Raw genomic sequence first — 9,295 nt, forward strand, 5'->3', positions numbered from 1 at the left:
TGTTCACGTTAATTACTCGTGGGAACTCAAATTTTACTTTCTTATTTCATGCTCACGACTGGACCACCTAACAGCTTCTTTATTTAACAAATAGAGAAGTCTTGACTGTGCTTTGTTCTATTCTAAAGCACCGAGGAAGCGGCTTGAGCACCAAAGAAATGTAAGAAAAAACACGAGACGTAGTCAAGTCTTTCTCCCTACTTCTTTAGTGCTCTAGCCGCTTCTAAAGACCTTTAAAACAGAATTCACGTGGCAAATAACACGTGTGTACATAGGTGTACACGTTCCCAATAAACATGAATTTGAGAGGCCCTTATATGAAATAAATGTGGTACTTATTCTGAACTCGTAAGTGACCCTTGAAGATGACAAAAAAGGTTATTCTAAAATCATGGCAGCTTCTAAGGTCTTTTGTATCCTGAGTCTTACAAGAATATATTTTTTGCTTTCCGTGAATCCCATCCAGAGTATATAAAAGAATGTTATTATCGTTGTTGGGTAGTTTGACGTTTCCTGAAGCGATCGGCGAACCTATTCATCAGTGTGTATAGATGGTCTACGTGGAATGTCTCGCTTGGTGAGTGTTGTGAATCTGTGACAAGGTGGATCACGCTTTCCAACCAGTAATCTGTTCTTGAACTGTTAAAATTACTTTTGTTATTTAGGATGTATGTGATTGCCTATTTTCGTGGTTTGCTTTTGTGGCCAATTTTGGCAGAGTCTATTTGATAATCTTGTAGCCAAGTTGCTAGAAATGTCACTTGTTGAGTAATTTTGAAGTTAACGCTGGGATTCGAGAGTCCTAAAATCACCGGCAAGACTGACGATCAATTCACAGGAACTAAGCATTGCCGGTAAAGAGGTTTTCACATCTACTAACCTAATCTATTCTTCGTGCAATGTCCGATAACATGTTCTGAATCAGTGTCAGAGAAGTTCGTAATCTGTTTAGAGCTCAGAATTCTCGTCTACAATCTTTGATGGCATGAAAATGCTTCGACTTTCAACTTTTGGCGAGTTTTCCTCGATCCGTGAGAAAATAAATAAGCAAATAAGTCGCTTGTAAAAAGTTAATCGAAAATATCTGCAGGCGAATCAATTGTCAATACGTATCCTTTGTCTATAGTCATATTATGAAGTATCCATCTATCCAGTGAGTGAGGGGGAAAATCTATAAATATTCTCAACCTGTGGTATGTGAAGTAATGTTTTACACTTCTGGTGTTTAATCTTAAGGCAGCTGGAGAAAAAATATCGAGGCGAATGTATGTGATACCTGGACTAATTCATTATAGCACTGTATGGTAATTTATTGCGGGACTGTTCAACACTTTCGTTCGTAACACACAGACATGATCTTGACAATAATCACGACGGGCTTAAAAGTTATTGTACCGTATTAGTTAATGTGCAGAGGGCTGCGGATCTCCTTGATTCAGAAGATTTCCCTTATTACTTCCAATGAGTCATGTTGTTGTGCGGCTTGGCCTTCATGCAAGGGATTGAAGGACATTTTAGCGAAGTGAAACCCCGGACAAACGAGAGAGTGAATGTAGCGGTTTCTGAAGGACAAATCAGATTGGTGCAAGAAACCTGATTGGTAAATTAGTTTTGGTAAAGAATTAAGGCCTCAGTCTCGTGCATGGAGAGAGAGAGAGAGAGAGAGAGAGAGAGAGAGGGCAACGTGAGAAGAAGGAAATATTATGGTTCGATCTACTACAGAAGGCTTAGCGTTCACCACCAAGGTACAGACTCTCATTTGAAATCGCTTCAATCGTGCGTTTCTTTGCCTGCGGTGTGGTTTTGAAGTCAGTTCATACAGATTTAGTTTGTTTTTAGTTCCTTCTCTTTTTCATAGATACATCCTTTTCTCAATGAAGGGGACTCCGTAAATCACAAGAAGGCAAATTACGACATCGGTTAATCGGCGGGTATTTTTTCGTTGTGGTAAGATTCACTAGCACTTAAATTGAAAGCGATTCGCGAGAAGAAAAATCTCAAAATAAAATGAAATTACGCACCGTACCTCATGACACATGCTGCTCACCAGAAAAACAAATGTTTCAAGCTGTTTTATCTTGATCTATTTCAGGATTTTGGAGAAGAAAGGTGATGTGAATCATTGACTCCTGAGCGTCTTTGATGAGCTTGCTTTTCAGGTCATATTAGTCCGGGTATAACACTTCTTGGCTGTAATGACTGATTCTCGTGAAGCGATCAGTAAGCTCAAAACCTTATATAAACAGTAGAGAGGTTTGCGCACAACACGTCACAAAACATTGCGCATTAGGTTAACTAAGAATTCGATTACCGCAATGCGACCTATAAATGTTGGAAATTAAGAAGTAGATTTTTAAGAGTTATGATTAGGAATGACCGTAAAGGGGACACTCACGTTGAATATGTAATTGCCAAGGCAGCTAACAGATTACACGCACTTAGGTTGTTGAAGCGCGTAAGAGTCATGCCAGAAGACATGCTTAAGGTATACAGTTGTAATGTTAGATCGACCTTAAAGTATGCTGCGCAAGTGTGGCAAGATATTCCTGCATACCTTTCTGACGCTATTGAATCTATACAAAAAAGAGCTTTAAGAATAATATTTCCAAACTCTAGTTGTCGACAAGCCCTAGATCAAGCAAATTCAGTTGACATCGTTAGTAGATCGCAGGATATTTATATGTAAAAAGTTGATGGCGGATATGAGGAATGAGAGCCATCCTATATCCTTCTTAGCTCCGCAAGTTTTGACAAGATTTATCCCATATCAGTTAAGATCAGGACATAGTAAAGCCACTACATCAACAAAGAGGACAAAGAGAATAAATGACTTTTTCACTTTTAGGTTCTCGTGATTCCAATTATTTTTATAATACTTCTTATTTTAAATAGATTTAATCATTAGTATCTGATTTTGTAAATTGCACTGTTTATTCAGTTTTTAACCGCCAGAAGTGTTACGTTAATACCGAACTTAACTGGTCAACATAGGAGCTCAGAAGGAAATACCTTTGTTCGTTGCAGCTTTACAAGATAATTTATGGCTATTTTGATGTGGACTTTACCAGATATGAGGTTTTGACTGGTCGGACAAGAACTAGAAGTAACCATGACTTTAAATTAAGGCCTAGAGCAGCTAGGACTGACTATTTTAAGTTTTCATTTTTTAACTGTTTCGTTAATGATTGGAACTCTTTGCCTAATTTTGCTATGTCAGCTTCCAGTTTGAATTCCTTGAGAGCTCGATTACTGAATTATCTTTGTACATAGTTTTATTTTGTTATCTCGAAAGGAGATTTCAGATTTTAATATTTGTTTATTGTTTAGTTATTTCTCCAGTTTCTTCTTTCTTATACAACGTATAGTTATTTATATTAGCCTTGGAGAGCAGTTTTTATATGGGAATTCAGTTTCCCCCTATTGCTTTCCTTTACCTACTGTACTTTTATATGGTAATTAAGATTTTATGAATATTATATGGTTATTATTAGTTATTAATTATTGTTGTGATTTTTATGAGTTGTTATTTTATTAGTAGGATTTTGTACAGTGGTAAAAAGCATTATTAAACCTGAAACATTAAACAATAAACCATTATTTATTTATTTAACCTTTCAATTGATTTGTATTGATCTATTTCAGGATTTGAAAGAAGAGAGGTGTTGTGAATCATTGCCTCCTGAGCTTCTTCAATGAACTTGCTTTCAACAAGGGCTTATTTACGCTTGAAACAATCATTATTTGTTGAAGTGCATGTATCCTACTTGGTGTCTGACTGCAAATAAGTTTGAGAGATGTTGCAATGTTAATTATGGCCAAGGCGAGCGTAACCGAGGATACGTAACCTTGCGTCAGCATGCATTTGTGTGCGTGTTCGGGCTTGTGGTATTTTTTGGAGTCTGTTTTGCCTTGCATAGTTTCAAAGTGCACGAGCAAATAGAGAATAAAATTAGTCTCTGCTAGAAAACTAGGATCGACCGTCGAAGTATAGAGGACCTTCACAAGCACGTGTTACTTGCCACGTGAATTTCTCCAAAAAACGTGTTCACGTTAATTAATTCTGGGAACTCAAATTTTCCTTTCTTGTTCCAAGCTCACGACTAGATCACATGACAGCTTCTTTATTTAACAAATAAAGAGAAGCCTTGACTGTGCTCTGATCTGTTGAAAGCGCTTAGGAAGCGGCTTGAGCACGAAAGAAGTGTAAGGGGAAACAAGAGACGTAGTCAAGTCTTTCTCCCCACCTCCTTAGGGCTCTAGCCGCTTCCTAAGAGCTTTACAACAGAATTCACGTGGCAAATAACACGTGTGTACATAGGTGTACAAGTTCCCAATAAACATGAATTTGAGAGGCCCTTATATGAAATAAATGTGGTGCTTATTCTGAACTCGCAAGTGACCCTTGAAGATGACAGAAAGGTTATTCTAAAAATCATCACAGCTGCTAAGGTATTTTGTATGTTGAGTCTTAAAAGAATATATTTTTCGCTTTCCGTGAATCCTATCCAGAGTGTATGAGAATGTTACCACTGTTGTCTGGTAGTTTGACGTTTCCTTAAGCGATCAGCGAACCTATTCATTAGTGTGTGTAGATGATCTGCTCGGAATGTCTCGCTTGGTGAGTGTTGTGAATCTGTGACAAGGTGGATCACGCTTTCCAACCAGTAATCTGTTCTTGAACTGTTAAAATTACTTTTGTTATTTAGGATGTGTGTGATTGCTTATTTTCGTGTTTTGTCTATGCGGCCAGTTTTGGCAGAGGGTATTTGATAATCCAGCAGTAAAGTTGCTAGAAATGTCACTTGTTCATTAATTGTGAAGTTAATGCTGAGATTTGAGAAGTCCTCAAATCACCGGCAAGGCTGACGATTAATTTACAGGAACTAAGCATTGCCGGTAAAGAGGTTTTCACATCTACAAACCTAATCCATTCTTCGTGCACCGGTGGTTTTTTTCACTTTTTTTATATATGCCAAAAAATACCTCCGACGAAATGTTCTGAGTCAGTGTCAGAAAACTTGTGAGAAGTTCGTAATCTGTTTAGAGCTCAGAATTCTACAACCTTCGATGGCATGAATGGCTTTCAACTTTTTGCGAATTTTCCTCGATCCGTAGAATTGAGTTCGACTGATACAAAACTCTCGCAAATAAGTCCCGGCTAAAAAGTCAATTGAAAATATCTATAGGCGAATCAATTGCCAATACGTATCCTTTGTCTATCGTCATATTATGAAGTATCCATCTATCCAGTGAGGGGGAAAATCTATAAATATTCTAAACCTGTGGTATGTAAAGTAATGTTTTACGCTTCTGGTGTTTAATCTTAAGGCAGCTGGAGTAAAAAATACCGAGGCGAATGTATGTGATATCTGAACGAATTCATTGTAGCACTGCCTAGTAATTTGTTGCGGGACTGCTTAACACTTTCGTTCGTAACACCGACGGGCTTATAAGTTATTGTGCCGTATTAGTTAATGTGCAGACTGCTGCCGATCTGCTTGATTCAGAAGATTTTCCCTTATTACGTCCAATAAGTCATGTTGTTGTGCGGCTTGGCCTTCATGCAAGGGATTGAAGGACATTTTAGCGAAGTGAAACCCCATACAAACGAGAGAGTGAATGTAACGGTGTCTGCAGGACAAATCAGTTTGGTACGAGAAACCTGATTGTAAATTAGTTTTGATAAAGAATTAAGGCCTCAGTCTCGTGCATGAATAAAGAGAGAGAAGGTAATGTGAGAAGAAGGAAATATCATGGTTCGATCTACTGCAGGTGGCTTAGAGTTCACCACGAAGGTACAGACATTCATCTTGAAATCGTTTCAATCGTGCGTTTCTTTGCCTGCAGTGTGGTTTTGAAGTCAGTTCATACAGATTTAGTTTGCTTTTAGTTCCTTCTCTTTTTCATGGATACATCTTTTCTCAATAAAGGGGGCTCCGTAAATTACAAGAAGGCAAATTATGACATCGGTTAATCGGCGGGTACTGTTTCGTTGTGGTAAGATTCACTAGCACTAAGATTGAAGTATTAGCGTGCAACTCAGCTCGAACTGGTTATAGGCGCTTGAAACTCTCGGAGCAAGTACAGAATGCTGCACAGAGTCATTGAAAGTCTAAATAATCAGCCTCTGGAACAATTAATGACGCAGATGAAGGATGCTCCCAAAGCGATCCGCGAGAAGAAAAACCTCAAAATAAAAAGAAACTATGCACTGTACCTTATAAAATATGCTGCTCACTAGAAAAACAAATGACTCCAACTGTTTTATCTTGATCTCTTTTAGGATTTTGGAGAAGAAAGGTGCTGTGAATCATTGACTCCTGAGCTTCTTTAATCAGCTTGCTTTTAAAAGGGTGTACTTACGTTAGAGATAATGGTCGCTTGATGAAGTGCATGTATCTTCCTTAGTGTCCGACTGCGTATAAGTTTGGGAGATGTTGCAATGTTAATTATGGCCAAGAAAAGCATAACCTAGGATGCGTAAGCATGCGCCAGAACGCATTTGTGTTTGGATATAACACTTCTTGGCCGTAATGACTGTTTTCCGTGAAGTGACCAGTAAGCTCAAAACGTTATATCAGCAGTAAAGAAGTTTGCGCACAACATGTCACAAAACATTGCGCATTAGGTTAACTAACCTCTCAAGTGATTTGTATTGATTTATTTCAGGATTTGGGAGAAGAGAGGCGTTGTGAATCATTGCCTCCTGAGCCTCTTCAGTGAGCTTGCTTTCAACAAGGGCTTATTTACGTTTGAAATAATCGTTACTTGTTGAAGTACATGTATCTTACTTTGTGTCTGGCTGCAAATAAGTTTGAGAGATGTTGCAATGTTAATTATGACCGAGGCGAGTGTAATCCAGGATGCGTAAGCATGCATTTGTGTGCGTGTTCGGGCTTGTGGTATTTTTTGGAATTTGTTTTTCCTTGCATAGTTTTAAAGTGCACGAGCAAATAGAGAATAGAATTAGTCTCCGCTAGAAAAGCAAGGATTTCGTGCATGGGTAGATGAGTAATTAGAAGAAGTAAACGTTATTGTTCGGTCGACTAAAGGGTTAGCTTTCAACGAAAAATTACAGACTCTTTGTGTAATCTTACCTCGTTTCAGTCGACTATTCGTCTTGCCTCTAGTGTTGTTTTTAAGTTGATTCATAGCAATTAAGTTGGGTTTTAGTTCCCTTGCTGTTTCGTATACAGTATATATCTTTCCCCCCAAAAGGGGGGCTCTGAAAATCACACCACAGGCAACCTTTCATAGGAACCTCTTGCAAACAGCAGCAAAGGTGGGAACAAAAACGTGGCCTAAAATGGATCTAATGAATATAAACGTGATTGTAAACGCCCGTTTTGACACTCTGCCCATTTCTCATTGAATCCTGAGCATCCTCAATGGGCTTGCGTTCAGCAAGAGTTAGTTATGTTTGAGATATTGTTCAAGTAAATGCATCGAGCAAACCTACGTAATCAATTTGTAACTGCTGTTGACTTGAATTCGATGAAAATTTAGGAATATGTACCAGCATTCATGATTCACCGTAATAAATGTAAAAGAATATTAAGTTAACTGCCCTCATATTTGATTAAATAAGTTCATCCATGATGAAGTCAGGACATTTTGTTTTAAACAAATACTAACATGTGCGCAATAATACATGCTATTGAAATTACGCACTGTACCTCATAGTATGCTGCTCACCAGAAAAACAAATGACTCAAATTGTTTTATCTTGATTTTTTTTAGGATATTGGAGAAGAAAGGTGTTGTGCATCATTGACTCCCGAGCGTCTTTGATGAGCTTGCTTTTAACAAGGGTTTATTTATGTTTGAGATAATGGTTGCTTGAGAAAGCGAATGCACCTTCCTTAGTGTCTGAACGCAAATCCGTTTGGGTGATGTTGTAATCAATGTTAATTATGGCCAAGGAAAGCGTGATCCAGAATGCACAAGATTTAATCAGAACGCATCTGTGCGCGTTAGAGAAAATAGTTAGTTTTCGAGTCTGTTTTCTCTTGAAAAGACATACATCAGAAACCTATGAGTGAGGATCAATCGCGGAAAAGTGTTATAAACTTGACCTCTAGCATGAGTAGAGGTAGAGAAAGTACAGTTAAAAGAAGTAATTATCATGGTTCTACTACTGGGTTAGAATTTACCGCCTGGCTATAAAGACCTTTTCTCTTAAACCGGCCATCGACTGAGTGCATTAAGTACTTGCAGCACACGAATAACACAGAATCATGCCCTCATCTTGATAGAAGTTCACAATCAGTAGTCATTGCATGGGAGTTACATTTGGGCGTATTTTTAATTAAATTTATCGCACGATTTCTGCGCTGTTCGATCTGAATGTTGTTAGTCACTTTTATAAAACGGTAAAGATACGAGAATTTGTATAAGGATTAGGACTGTATTAAAAACGAGAAATGTGCGGGATTCAACCACTCCTTATTTTAGAGAAGCTGATCACGATATATTCGTGTCCTGTTGTAAGTTAGAGTTTAATCTCCGTTGATCAGTCGCTTTGGTGAAAAGCGAAAGAGTCCTTAACTCTGAATTCAATGTTGATTACACTTGGTATCTTTGAGATTGCTCTTTGTCAGTATACATGAGTTCAATCTGAGTGCAGACATCGGAACAATTAGGAGAGATAGCACCTTTAGTCAGAGACTACCACACCGACGCATTTCAGGTCATGTTAGTCCGGATACAACACTTCTTGGCTGTAATGACTGATTCTCGTGAAGTGATCACAGTAAGCTCAAAACGTTATAGAAGCAATAAAGAGGTTTGCGCGCAATACATCACAAAAAAATGCGTATTAGGTTAACTAAACCCTCAAGTGATTTGTATTGATCTATTTCAGGATTTGGGAGAAGAAGAGTGGTGTTGTGAATCATTGCCTCCTGAGCTTCTTCAATGAGCTTGCTTTCAACAAGGGCTTATTTACGTTTGAAACAATCGTTATTTGTTGAAGTGCATGTATCTTACTTGGTGTCGGACTGCAAATAAGTTTGGGAGATGTTGCAATGTTAATTACGGCCAAGGAAAGCGTAACCCAGGATGCGTAAGCTTGCATCAACACACATATGTGTACGTGTTCGGGCTTGTGGCATCTTTTCGAGTTTGTTTTTCCTTGCATAGAATTAGTCTCTGCTAGAGAACTAAGATTTTGTGCATGGGTAGATGAGAAATTAGAAGAAGAAAACGTCATTGTTCGATCGACTAAAGGCTTAGCTTTCACCGAAAATTACACTCTTTGTCTAATCTTACCTCGTTTCAGTCGAGTATTCGTCTT

The 9,295-nt window shown here is 38.2% G+C and overlaps 1 long non-coding RNA gene across 1 annotated transcript; it reads left to right on the forward strand.

Moving 5' to 3' along the window:
* Positions 1-376: 376 nt before the first annotated feature.
* LOC136280660 (uncharacterized) lies at positions 377-9,001 on the forward strand. Its single transcript, XR_010717437.1, has 3 exons — positions 377-577; positions 3,643-4,449; positions 7,741-9,001. It is a non-coding gene; the product is annotated as an uncharacterized lncRNA (long non-coding RNA).
* Positions 9,002-9,295: the final 294 nt, after the last annotated feature.

This window comes from Pocillopora verrucosa, chromosome 1 (genome assembly GCF_036669915.1).
Source record: "Pocillopora verrucosa isolate sample1 chromosome 1, ASM3666991v2, whole genome shotgun sequence".
NCBI classification, from domain to species: Eukaryota; Metazoa; Cnidaria; class Anthozoa; order Scleractinia; family Pocilloporidae; genus Pocillopora; species Pocillopora verrucosa.